Consider the following 14,358-nt stretch of genomic DNA (forward strand, 5'->3'; position numbering starts at 1 on the left):
GGGACTGCCAGAAACCCCAGGCTGGTGGCTCTCACTTACCCTGGTGGACTGTGCAAATATCATGTTCTCGAGGTCGCTTGATACAAACAAGAATTGGAAGAGTTTTCTGGACAAAAGGGGCCAGGCCAGAGGAGTTGGGTGGTTTATGACTCCTGGCTTTGGCCTGGGGGTCCTGCTCCTTCTGCCCTATGGTGGGGTGATGAGTGGGAGTCATTCTCAGAGAGGGATGGAAGGAGAGATACTTAGGAAGTTTATGGAGCTGCAGGGGGCTCTCTGGAAGGAGAGTGGAAGCCCAGTTATCTCAGGAGTCTGGGTCCAGAGCCTGCTAACACCGAGGCACTGCTCTGAGCTTGTGTATTTAAGAGAGAGCAATTGGAAAGGACGGGAGCAGGCCATGTGAACCCTTGGGCTCTGTCACTGCCCTGACTCAGGTCTCAGTCTAGGGGAACTGATGGCTCCATCATCTGTGAGTCACCACCCACCACCCCCACTCCCTGTCTGGTGGGGAGAACCCCCTCCCCCATGTCCTAGACCTAAAATAAACCCAGACTACCCGCCCCTTTCCACCCCCACTTTGCTCAGAGCACGGGAGGGGTAGATGAGAGATGTTTGCTAGAGTGACAAGACCAGTCCTGGGAGATAAGATGCTTGAGTTCTCTTGGTGCTCCAGGGCTCTGAACCTAGGGCTTGAGACTGTGACCAGATATCAGTTTGGTAGGAACCAAACTGGGAAATTTCCCAAGCTGGGCTAGGTTAGGGAGAGACAGAGGGACAGGAATTAGGGGGAAGGGCATTGATGGGAGAGGAGCAGGGCTGAGGAGACACTGGGGTAAAAAATATAAGATCCGGGAGTACAAAACAAGCAGATCAATGGGAAAGAATTTCCCCCACCCCAGCTGGAGTCTTCTCTTCCAAACCCTCTTCGGTTTTCTATTCTTTTTTTTTTTTTTTTTCCTGGAACAGAATTCTACAGAAAATGTAACAACCCCAGATAGGAAGTTAAAAGGGAAATACGATTCTCTGGGGTGTCCTAAACATTGACCTCATTTTATTTGCTCACCCACCCCACCCCCATTACTTTCCATCTTTTTTCTCCCCCTTGCTGCCCTGTACCTACCTCTGGACAGGAAAGGAGTGCCTGAAGCTTCTGTGCTTAAGGGCCTGGGGGCTGGAGGAGAGATCCATCCGGGGTGGGAGCTGTGGGCGGGAGCAGCAGTTTCCTGGGATGGCCTTCCCAGATGTAAGCACATCTGGAGCCCATCAGGGAGGGACCTGGAACACCAGGATTCCCAATACACATCCGATCAGGGCTGTGAGGGGCTGAAGATGAGCCAGGCAGTCCCTCCCACCTCCATAAGTTTGCCTGCCATTTCCAGCCCTCTCCTGGGAAGGATTACCAATCCCAGACAGGAAGTTAGGGCATTGGAAGGGGCTGGGAGCCGGGCAAGAGACTCCTGGGATTTGCACCCCAAACCCGGACATACTGTTTCATTAACTTCAGCTCTTTCTGGCTACATAGACATGACAACATCTTTGATCAGGCAGGCATCAGGGTGTGTGTGTGTGTGTGTGTGTGTGTGTACAGCACAGGTATGCCATGTGTCCTTAACAAAATAATAAATTTACGGTGGCATGAGGTTGGGGTTGGGGGCCAGCATGTGCCCCCTGCTTGCTTCTCATGAAAGGACAGAAGTTCTCCTCCCCATGAGTCTCTGGACCTTTTGCACTCCTCACCTCTCCACCCCTAAACAAACACACACACTCCTTCCTTGGCTGCAAATTCCTCTCCGTCCATCGTCACCTTGTAATGAACACATTTGTTTTCCAGGGATCACGTACAGGGCTAAGAATAGGTCTATCCCTTGCCCTTCCTTTCAGAGAGATCTAACCTGTTGGGGTGCTGAATTTGGGGGTAAATGGGGCGCGCAGTGACCCCTGCAAGGGGGTCCAGGTGTCGCCAGCAGCCAGCCCCGAAGGGTAAAACAGAAAGTCTCTGGGGCTGAGACTCAGGAACTCACTGCTATGGAGCACTCCTGGGGAGGGGGGGTGGTGGTGCGGGCAGAGCCCTCTCCCTTTCTGCTACAGCTATAGCTTGATGGGGAACTTCCGCAAACCTTAAAAGATTCTTAGCCAACTTCTGGACTCCAAGGCTGTGGTTTGCTGAGTTGAGATAATAATATAATAGAAGGTAGTGTTGTACACAGTTAACAAGCGCAAACATATATCAGGCTTCCTGCCTTACCTGCTGCAAGGGTTGAATGGGCTATGCCCTTTGAGCCTCTGTCCCTTCTCACCTCTGACCTCAACCTTTGATTGGACTTCAAAGCCCCAGGGGAGAAGCCAAGGGGAGGAGTTCCCTGACCTGTTGGCATAGATCCCTTTCAATAGCTATCCAGCAGCTCAGAGGCCGGGCACCCAACACCTCCTGGCCAGAGTCTCTGATCTAGCCTTGGCTAGGGGGTCCCAGCTGACAGAACTGTGGGGTTAGGAGGTTGGGGTTAGGGCTTATGTCCTCAGGTCTCTAAGATAGAGGTGTGTGCGTGTGCGTGTGTGTGTGTGTGTGTGTGTGCGCGCGCTGTGCGTGTGTGTGTGTGTGCGCGCGCGCGCGCGCGCGCGCACGCGCGCGCGCGTGTGTGATAGAGACTGATCTGGGAAGAAGGGAAATGGGGTTTGGTAGAGAGCTGAGTGACTGGGGGAGGAAAGGTTGGAATGGAGCTCAAAGCTTTCACCTTGGGGAGATCAGCCCTTTCTTCAGACCACACCCTCACACCCAGCCAGCCACGGCTGGCTGGCCACACCCCCACAGCTGGCTGGGAAGAGATCACAACCCTACCCCCCCCCCCAAGCCAATTGCTTACAGATGTGCCACAAAAGGGGGGGGTGGTGTTGGAAGGAGGTTGGGTGGATGGAGGTGCAGGGAGGGAAGGAGGGGAGATTCATGGAAGGGAGAGAGGGAGAAGTTGTGGTCAAGGGGAGGAAGACTGGAAGAGTTGGAAGGAAAGAGCTGGAGAGGGAGAGGGGAAAGGGGAAAGAAGGGTCTCCTTCCCCCTGCAATTTGCCCCACTTGCTGCAGGCAAATTAATCTCCTTAAACCAAAGCTCTGATGATGTTGCTTCCCAGCTCAAAACCTTCCACGGCTCCACTCTTTTAACCAGTAAAGATGTGTCTACTCTAAAGTGCTGAGAACCAGGCAAGGCACATAGGAAGTGTGGTTGACCCAAGTCCGCCTACATTTTGAGTGCTAACTATGTACAAAGTTGAGTGGGCCATGCTCGGGGGAATAATAAAGGAGAAGAAGGAGGAGGGAGAATCAGACTATGATGGAGAATGAAATAGGAGCAAAGGGGTAGACAGAGAGGGGCCACGGAAAGAGAAAAGGCAGAGCGACTGGACAGCAGAGCCGGTGAAACAGAAGGGGTGGAGGCAGCGAGAAGGAGGGTCCTGGAAAGATGGTAGGAGGAAAGGGGAAAGGGCCAGGAAGGCAAGAAGTAGGGGGAAGAGGGAGGGTGTGGAGGGAGGGAGGAGGCATGGCAAGTGGGAGATGATAGAACTGGGGGACCATCCCTTCCTCCTGCTGGGGCAGGAACTCTGCTGGCCACCAAGAGGCACTTTGGAGTGGGCAGGAAGCCTGCAGGCTGCCTGGTCTGCTCCTCACCTGCTCCCCATTTAGGACCTAGCTTTGTCTGTTTCTTGCCATTTTGGGGTCCTTGAATTGACTATTCTTTCTCTGGTTCCCTGTCCTCCTCACCCCCACCCCTTGGGTACCAATTTCTGAAGTCGGCTTCCTCTGAACTCATCACACCACAGGCCGGTCTCCTGCATTCCTCTTCTATGGGTTTCTTTCCATGAAGTGTGTGGGCAGGGGTGAAACAGACCCGGAGGTGCTTCCAGCTCTCGTCTGCTCTCCACTCAGTGTCTCTCCTCCTCTGATAAATCCGTCCCAGGCTGAGACATTTGTGTCAGAGGTCCCTCTGGCGCCTTTCCTGCTCCTGAATCCCTGGGGTGGTGTTTGGGGGTGGGAGGAGGGGTAAGGTCCGAGGTGGAAACTCTGACGCCGAATGCAGGCCCCCAGCCCCACTCAGACTGGCTGAGCTCATCTCTCCAAGCAACCGCAGCTGGACATTTTCCATGTGATCACCTCAGGGATGGGGGCTGGGTTCCAGAAACCCAGACAGAGCTGACTGAGTTTCACAACCAGCAGGCTGGGGGATGGATCACCCTCAGGTGCTCCACCTTACCTCTGCTGTGCTCTGTAGGGAACGCCATGGAGAAGCAAGGCCAGAGGAGAAATAGGCCTGGAGAAGAGTCAACGCTGGGATAGATCTTGGGCCCAAGTTGGCCCAGGTTTCCGTATCCCTGCGTGAATGTTCACTGTTTGTGCTGGCTGGGCTGGGAAAAGATCCTGTGTGATGTGAATGTTTATGTGAGGTGAGAATCTGTGTGTGTGTGCGTGTGTGTGTGTGTGTGTGTGTGTGGTCTGAACACCTGCACATGTGTCCGTGTACGCACATACATGGGTGGGGGGCATCTCTGTCCTGAGTGGTCAACAGGCCACAGTTGGGGTGTGATCTCTTGTCAGTGCAGGGGGAGGTGAGAGAGCTGCCTGAGGGATGAGAGCTGCCTGTTTTCCCCACCGCCCCACCCCTTCTCTAGCCAGTGGCCTTCTCTTACAACCACAGATAACCGGAAGGACAGAGAAAGCAAGCCATAAAACAGAAGGAGGAATGGGTCACTTTCTTCCTCAGTGGAAAAAATTGGGGCAAGGGCTTCAGGGACTGGCTGACGTGGGGCTGATCGGCCCGCAGTGGATGCAGGGGTTGCTGCGAGAGTAGCCCCTGGCCTCCTGCCACAAAGGCTGCGGAGCTGGAAGCGGTAGATGGTGTCCAGCGTGGGTCTCCGCACCCTTTTCCCCCATCTCCCCCAGGCCCCGAGATGTTGGGACACTCTGAAAGAGGTGGGTGGGGGGTGTTCGGTGGGGAGGCAGAAAAGAGAGTGGGCAGGAAGCACTTGGCTGTTTGTTCCCTCTCTTTCCTGACTCCTTTGTGGCGGCAGACGGGCTTCCTTCCTCCCCAGGCCACCTTGGCTCCGAGCTCATTTCCGCTTTTATGCCCTTAGCGAAGCTCTCAGGCTGGCACAGTGGAGTTTTTCCAAGCTGAGTGTTCTGGGAACGGGGACCCCTAGAGGAGTGGGAATAGGGGCCGAGGAATGCAAATGAGATGCCAGTCCGGCCCTCTCATAACACGTTTCAAGGTCAGTAGCCCCACTTGAATGAACTGTGGGAGGGGATCATTGGCCAGAAGATGGGAAGCCCCTGCACCAAGCGCACCAAACAGGGACCCAGGTATTTGGTTACCTGGGGCCTGCCCCTCCTGCAGCTTGGGATGTGGAGACAGCAGGGCTGAAGAGACACCCCCACCCCCCCTGCAGCCTAGCTTCCTTCTCTGTATCCCTACTTGGCTGTCCTTGCCTCGGTCTGCCCTGCCCCACCTCCCACCTCCATCCACTGCCCTACAAGTCAAGGAATGTAAGTTTCCTCTCTCACTCTCTCATTGATTAGTCATGGGCACCCCGATCCCCACGGGAACTGTTACTCACCCTTGGGCCCCCCCTCACTGGCAGTGGTCTCCCCAGAACTGGCTGAATTCCTGTAGGAGGAGCTCACAGTATTGGACATGGAGGGGAGGTAGTGAGGGTTGTGGGTGGTGGGCAATGTCCTAGAGACAGCCAAAGCAGGAGGCCCTCCGTCTCCCCAGCACACGCATGTGGGGAGGTCCTCCTCCTGGCTCTGGCCACTTTAATGGTCGCGGAGGTTTAGGCAGAAGGGGTAGAACTGGGGTAGTGTCTATGTGCTGTGACTGTGTGGAGAAGGGCCCAAAGCAACTGGGCATCTAGTCCCTTCACTGGTGCTGGCCAGGACAGAGCCTGGGGCCCGCTCTTTGGATTTGGCTGAGTGCCCAGGCCTGGCCTCTGTCTCCCAGAATTAGACAGGGGCCTTCCCAATAAGGAGCCTCCCAACTCTGGGTCTATTCCCTTGCTGCCCCCACTCCCTCTCCCCTCTAATAGCTCCTCTGCCCTAAAATGGCCACGTTTTTTCCCTCCTTTCCTCCTTCCCTCCCCCATATCCAGTTTTGGGCCCCAGGGGAGGGAAGGGGGCTTGGTAAGCATTAAGGACTGCCCAGGGGCCATATGGACTGGTTTGAAGGAGGGTAATGGGATCTCAGGAAAAGAGGGGAATCAGGCCATATGACCCAGGTATATATAGGGGTGGGAGTAGAGGCAGGGCTTCCTAGGGTTACTGTCTTTTCCTATAATAATAGCGTATGCTACTGTTATATATACTATATACGATTATACATATTATAATACACACTATGTATTATACTATGAGAGCTTTACACATATTAACTCATTTACTTGGCACTGTCACTGTATGAGGGAGCTACTGTTGAACCTGTTAAGATGAGGGAACTAAGGCACAGAGAGTTTAAGTAACTAGTCCAGGGTAAGTGGAAGAGCTGAGATTCAAACCCAAGCGATCTGGCTTCACTTTAGGAGAAACTGACCCACTGGCTTTGTGGAATACTTGGGCCTCACTGGCTGATGCATAAGGAATGCCCAAGTGACTTATAGGGTGATGCTCACAGAAGCTGCCAGTTAAATGTGACCCATTAAGGACCCTTGGGTATTAGCATGGGTACAGACTAAACACTCCCAGAGAGTCATTGGTCCGTTAAAAAAAAACAAAAACAAAACCCAACAAGCGTATTGTTGAGTGACACGCAAGTGATATGCAGGTTAGGACAGGAGCCAAATAAATGTGACTGGAGGGCTGGGGTGGGGGTGGAGGGTTGTGGGGATGCTAGAAGGGGCCCCAAATAAGATCTAGGGCTAAGAGGGAAGAATGAAGAAGAAACCACAGGTGTGTGTGGAGGGACTTCCTTGAGCCCTTTTCTGGCCTTTGCTTTGTTCTAGGCATTAAAAAATAGTGACTTATTCTACCTACTGAGGTGGAGAAAGGAAGAGGAGAATGAGAATTCTTCTAGCTCTGACAGCAGGCAGGGACCCTCTGGGATGGATCCAGGTATTTGACCTGGAAGTTCCTGCTTGAGCAAGACTCTGCTCTTCTCTGGTTCTCAGTTTTTTCTTTCTTAAACCAAGGAATTGAACTAGATGGTCCCTGAAGTTCCATCTCTAACACATTCAGATGTCTATATAAGAACCCAGTGGGGGAGGGGCGCCTGGGTGGCTCAGTCGGTTAAGCGTCCGACTTCAGCTCAGGTCCTGATCTCACGGTCCGACTTCAGCTCAGGTCCTGATCTCACGGTTGGGTCCGTGAGTTCGAGCCCCGCGTCGGGCTCTGGGCTGTCAGTTCAGAGCCTGGAGCCTGCTTCGGATTCTGTGTCTCCTTCTCTCTCTGTCCCTCCTCTCTCTGCCCCTCCTCCACTCACACTCTCTCTATCAAAAAATGAATAAACGTTAAAAAAAAAAAAAAAGAACTCAGTGGGGGAAAACCAGCGTGGGGGTTGGAGTCCTTGTGTGTGTGTGTGTGTGTGTGGTGGAGGATGGGGGGGCAGGACTAAACAAACACTTGGTAACTAGGATGAGCTCAGGGCTCTGAGGGAGAGACTCTGCAGGGGGTGATGGGAAGGAAACCAGGCCAGGCCAGGCCAGACCCCAGAAAAGTGAATGGAGGATGGACTCATTCATTCATTCTTTCATTCATTTAACCATGTACCTTCAGAAATTAAAACCTAGGAATCTGAGCTTCCCATCCAAGGAGGCTCTAATGCGGCTAGGAGCTCTAGATGTCTAGGAGGGGCAAACTTTCAGGTTCCTCCCCAATTTTTGAAGTATTATGGGAAAAATTAGCTAAGTACCAGGTACAGATCTGAGCATTATGCGTATATTACCTCATTTAACCTCAAAACAATCTGATGAGGCAGCTGTTTCTATCTTTCAAATAATTTCCCTATTTAATCTTGCCAACAACCCTCTAAAGTTAACAAAGCCATCTGACTGATGAGGAATCTGAAAAAGCAGGAAAAGGCAAAATTAGATTTCTTTTTTTTAAAAAACATTATTTATTTTTAAATATTTATTTATTTAGAGAGAGAGTACAGACGAGCAGGGGAGGGGCAGAGAGTGAGCGAGAGGGAATTCCAAGCAGGTTCCACGCTGTCAGCACAGAGCCCCACGTGGGGCTTGATCCCACGAACTGTGAGATGAAATCAAGAGTCGGACACTCAACTGACTGAGCCACCCAGGCGCCCCCCAAATTAGATTGCTATTAGACGTTTCTAAGTGGTAAAGGTGGGAGACCCTGGAAGGAGTTGTAGGGATTCTCACTTCCTGTGAAGATCTTTTCTGCTCTGGGTTTCAGGATTGACTTAGCTGAAGGACAGAGGGGTGTAATTTGGAGCCCTTGACAGACAGGGAATGAATATGCACATTAAGGTGCCTGACAAGTTACCGGTTATGGCACCTTGATACCTTTGTCTTTCGAGATAGAAGGTATCATCATAGAGTTGGGGAATTACTTTAAATTGGCCACAGGAGCCTGGGAGGCCAGAGGCTGAATTCTGAGTGAACTAGCTGGCCTTTGTTTCACCAACTAACTACTGGCTCAACAGCAGGATCGAAGGGAATTAGATATACAGAGGGACTTCCCTATTGTTTGGGTTGATAGGGGAATCTTGCCTCCTGTGGGCGATTGTAAAGTTAATAGATTGTTCCATCACCGGTCAGCAGGAGGTGGGGGTGTGAGTGGTAGCCGGCGGTGGAAGGGGGGGATGGTAGTGGAGGTGGAGGCTCCCCCAGATGACCTCTGACCCATTCGAAGAGCCTGAGATTTCTGAGGGGGAGGAGGAGGAGGAAATTTACCAAAAGGGCACTTTGAGGGGAGGAGGGTCCACGTGTTGGGCTCCAGCCTGGGGTGAAGTCAGAGACATAAATCACACCTCCCAACTGCCCGTTTCCGCTTTGAGCTCGGTTCCCAGCCAAAAGCCGGGCTATCCTGCCAGAGGAGTGAGTGTGGAGACGGGGGAGGGACCAAGGAGCTGGAAGCCAGTGGTTGGGAATGGGAATCAGCTGGGAATGAGCATCTGGTCTCATCAGAGTCATGAAATGGGCTCAGGGTGAGGGCTGGTAGGGCCGGGAGCCTGGAGATCTTCACAAAACTGCGTTCTGGTAGATCTCGCTCTCATTCTACTTGGGACACACCCACCGCCCCACCCAGTCTGCTGAATTCTCCTTTCCCACAAACCGCACCAATGTGACATGCCTCGAGGCTCAGACCCCTACAGAGGCACACCCCCACTCTTTTCCCATCCAGCTGTTGCTCCCTTTTGCCAGAAAACCCCCGATCTTCCTCCGATGACCGATGACCCGCCCTGAGAAATGAGGGCAGCCTGAGGGAGATAAGTGTATCCTGGATCTTCATTAAAGGTCTAGAACCATCCTCCTCTAGTGATCCAAAAGCCTGAGCTATGTCATTTTTTCCTCACAGGGGACGGATCTGGTGGCTTTTCCCTCTCACTTTAGGAGAACCCTGGGGTTGGCTCTCCTCTTGGTGTGCAATGCCTCCTCCCCAGGAGGTAGAGCGGGAGGCCTGACACTCAGTGTGCGTGTTGGGTGAGGTAGATGTTTGAGGGCAGGAAGTTGAGAAAGCAACTGAGACAATGGCGTTTTTTCCGCTGGCCGGGGTCCAGGTTGCCGGGTCCTGTCTGACCCTAGCAGCGCCTCCTACTTCTTCCTTTGGTCAGCTTCCCACTCAGGGCTCATTTGTGGGGAGAGATAGGAGAGGCAGTGTTCCAGTGGAGGGAAGGCCTCTTCCCCCTTTTCCAGGTGACTGTTCTGGATTGACCAGAGATTTGGGGGGCACAAGTAACCTGGTCCAGCCTGGGACCGTGCCATCCGCGCCTGGTGTTCTCTTCCATGTAAAGGAGTTTGCCGTGACCTCTCTATGGTATAGCTAGAAGTACATCTAAGGGGAGCAATTATGCTTCATTTTGGGCTACGTTTGCCCCATTCTTTTCTCTAAATTATCTGTTTGCATCCCCATTAGACTGGAAGCTTTACTGGAACAAGGACTGTGTGTCTGTCCATTGATTTGGCCCTCAGACTAGCATTAGGAAAATAATATATATATATATATATATATATATATTTAATTTTTTATTGTTTATTTATTTTTGAGAGAGTGAGAGAGAGTATGAGCATGAGAGAGGGAGACACCAAATCCGAAACAGGCTCCAGGCTCCAAGCTGTCAGCACAGAGTCCAATGCAAGGCTCAAACCCTCGAACCTGAGATCATGACCTGAGCTGAAGTCGGATGCTTAACTGACTGCGCCGCCCAGGCGCCCCAATATATATTTCTTGATATGCAAAGTGATAACATGATGATACAGGAGGAGGAGAGGGAGATCTTGGGAATGCTGGAATATATGTTTTCCTAGAAAAGGGGAGGGAGTTGGGTCACAGCTACCAGGGCCACTTAAATGGGGATAAATTGATATTGAAGCCTCCTTCCACCCCTACCTGTTTGGATCAGAAAAAGCCTCTTCCCGATACAACCTCTAAGTCAGTCTCTTGAGGCTCAATGATTCGGTATTGTTTTACTAATGTGCTGAATTTATCTTTAGTTTTCTCCTGTGATTCCAACATCTGGAAGGCACTCATCAAGGTCTGCACAAACTTCCCCAACTCCTTCTAACTCTCAGTCACGCTCCTCTCTTCTGAATTCTTGCGATCATAGCCTGGACTACACAGTCTAGCATTTAATTATACAGGGTATTTATAAAGTCCTTGTGAATACATTTAGAAAGTGAGTACGCTTGGATGTATATATGATAGAAGCAACGGTAAATATTTTATGAAAGCATATTCCATATAATTTTTAATGCTAACGTTTGCTTTTTGTTAATATGCTTTTAATCTGTACAGAAAAGGCATATGTTATACTGGAAAGATAACCTGGGTTCGAATGCTGCCTCCCTCACAACAAGTTACTTGACATTCCTGGGTCTCAGTACCTTCATCTGTAAAGCAGAATTCACACCTTCCTTGACTTGTTGGGAGAATTAAAGGAGCGTGGTGCATGTACCATCACCTGCTGCAGTGCGTGACTGCAAATATTAAAACCTCATCCAATCTGGCTGATGAATCTGAAATCTATTCAAAGTCTGATATGCTCTTTGAATGAAATGGGATGTATTTTATTGGTCAGTTCTCAGCACAGACATTACTTCCTCCTTAATCCTCTCCCAGTTCCCTAGACTTCTAGTCATTACACTGTATCTTCTTGTTTGTCTTGCCCATTGTGAGAAATAAGCCCACTGACCCAGTCAAAGGAGGGACGCGGAGACTTGGAGCACAGTGAAGCCAGGCTTTCGTCAACGTTCCTGCAAAAGCAGGTGTCTGATGGACAGGCATGCTCGGCCAGTCACAGCAGGCAATTTATCTCCTAGTATGCAAGTCCCGCCCCTTGTTCCTCATTGGCTGAGTACTACAGAAGTTACAACCTTACCCGGGTGTCGCCTATGCCCATATAAGGCGTAGTAGTAAGGTAAAAAATAGTCTGATGAGGGGACCCTGGGTGGCTCAGTCGGTTAAGCATCTGACTTCAGCTCTGGTCATGATCTTGTGGATTGTGAGTTCAAGCCCCGCGTCGGGCTCTGTGCTGACAGCTCAGGGCCTGGAGCCTGCTTCAGATTCTCTGTCTCTCCATCTCTCCATCTCTCGGCCCTTCCCCCTGCTCGTGCTCTTTGTCTCTATCTCTCAATAACAGATAAACGTTAAAAACAAAGAAAGAAAGTAGTCTGATGGGAGCAAATGTACATTTCCTGAGGTGACACAGTCTTTCAGTCCTTCCTCCCTCTGGTCTTTGACACATGCTCATTGCAAAGCCCACAAAAATAAGCCCCTGAAACAGAGAGGGTAAGAAGAACCAGGAAGTGAAGTGTTGAAGGGATTGGGGCTCCATTATGGGGGGGGGTTCATATATATTTCCAACAGGTTGTAAACCTTCTGTTAACTAGACAGCACAGCTTTTATTTGGTATTTCTGAAAATGAATCAATCCTGTCTTTTCTCACACCCACTAAACTCAGTTCTGTGAGGTAAGGGTCTTGTTTACTTCAGTTTTTCCATTTTCTAGCACATTGCCCAGTTCAGTAAATATTATTTGAATAAATTAAACCTTTTTGCAAAAGCAATGGTGGGGTGCCTGGCTGGTTCAGTCAGTAGAGCATGTGACGCTTGATCTCAGGGGTATGAGTTCGAGTCCCATGTTGGGGGTAGAGTTAACTTAAACAACAACAACAACAACAATGGTAGGGGTGCCTGGGTGGCTCAGTCGGTTAAGTATCTGACTTTAGCCCAGGTCATGATCTTGTGGTTAGTGAGTTCAAGCCCCACATCAGGCTCTGTGCTGACAGCTCAGAGCCTGGACCCTGCTTTCGATTCTGTGTCTCCCTCTCTCTCTGCCCCTCCCCTGCTTGCACTCTGTCTCTCTCTCAGGAAATGAATAAACATAAAAAGAAATTTTAAAAACCCAAAAAAGCAAAGGTAAACATAACAATGATATTACAAAATTAATTTCTGAACTGTATGACAATTTTTTAATTAAAAAATTAAAACAAAAAATTTATGTTTATTTATTTTTTTTAATTTTTTTTATGTTTATTTATTTTTGAGACAGAGAGAGACAGAGCATGAATGGGGGAGGGTCAGAGAGAGGGAGACACAGAATCTGAAACAGGCTCCAGGCTCTGAGCTGTCAGCACAGAGCCCGATGCGGGGCTCGAACTCCCAGACCGCAAGATCATGACCTGAGCCGAAGTCGGACGCTCAACCGACAGAGCCACCCAGGCACCCCAATTTATGTTTATTTTTGAGAGTTAGAGAGACACAGAGCTTGAGCACAGGAGGGGCCGAAAGAGAGGGAGACACAGAATCTGAGGCAGGCTCCAGGTTCTGAGCTGTTAGCACAGAGCCCCATGTAGGGCTTGAACTCACAAATTGTGAGATCATGACCTAAGCCGAAGTCAGACGCTTAACCGGCTGAGCCACCCAGGTGCCATGACAAATAATTTTTTTAACAAGATAATCTTCTAGCAAGATAGCACTTCTTGCTATCGTGCTTTTGATATACATCCAATTCTTGAAATGTATCTGGAGATGTGATCTAACAGCTTGTTAAAATTGTTCACTTGAAGCTGTCCCCACAGAACCAGATTTGCAGGTATGGCAGAGACCATTGTCTCCCAATGTCCAGTTTCTTCTTCTTCTTTTTTTTTAGTAATACCACCCTTCCACTCTGCTACCCACACTGAAGTTTAGCAGGATACATAGCTGTTGGCTAGATACTACTCTGCCCAGCCTTTCTTTCTTTCCTTTAAAATAAATTTCTTTGAAAGTCCATTTATTTATTTTGAGAGAGGGAGGGAAAGAGAGAGAATCCCAAGCAGGCTCCGCACTGTCACTGCAGAGGTGGACGTGAGGCTTGAATCCATGAACCATGAGACCATGACCTGAGCTGAAATCAACAGTCAGACACTTAACCAACTGAGCTGTCCAGACGCCACCCCCTCCCCCCAAGCTTTTCTTATAGTAGGAGTGGCCACATAACCAAGTTCTGGTAAATGGAATGTGAATGAACCAATGCGTGTAAGTTCTGGGTCATATTCTTAAAAAGGAAAGCTGATTGCCCTTGGCTTCCTCTTTCTTCCTTTTGCTTGCTGGGACATCGTGACAAACTAAGTAGCCACCTTCCACCAAGCCATACAAGACTTCTCCACTAGTCAAGGACTACTTACCCATCTCCTTCTGGTTTATTCCTTTATTTGAACCACTCTGTGGGTCTCTTTGTTACGGCAGCATGGCCTATGTTTTTTGAAAAAAGATTAAGAGCACCATGAAATCATGAAATCTCAGCCTACTTTGAAGAATATTTTTAAGGAGTTCAAAAATCAAATTGAACCAGTTTCAATGAAAATAGAATCTGCTGAGGTCTAATTTTATTTTTCTTTTCTTTTCTTTTCTTTTCTTTTCTTTTCTTTTCTTTTCTTTTCTTTTCTTTTCTTTTCTTTTCTTCTTTCTTTCTTTCTTTCTTTCTTTCTTTCTTTCTTTCTTTCAGGGCAATGGCAAAGGGTCTAGTTTCTTTTAATGGCATTTTGTGAAAAACTATGGAATGTGATCTATCGTGAGCATACTCAAATTTCTTGCAGGCGGGGGCACCTGGGTGGCTCTGGGTGGTTAAGCGTCTGACTTCAGCTCAGGTCACGATCTTGTGGTTCACGAGTTAGAGCCCCGCGCCCGGCTCTGTGCTGACAGCTCAGAGCCTGGAGCCTGCTTCAGATT

This window comes from Felis catus, chromosome B4 (genome assembly GCF_018350175.1).
Source record: "Felis catus isolate Fca126 chromosome B4, F.catus_Fca126_mat1.0, whole genome shotgun sequence".
Lineage (NCBI taxonomy): Eukaryota > Metazoa > Chordata > Mammalia > Carnivora > Felidae > Felis > Felis catus.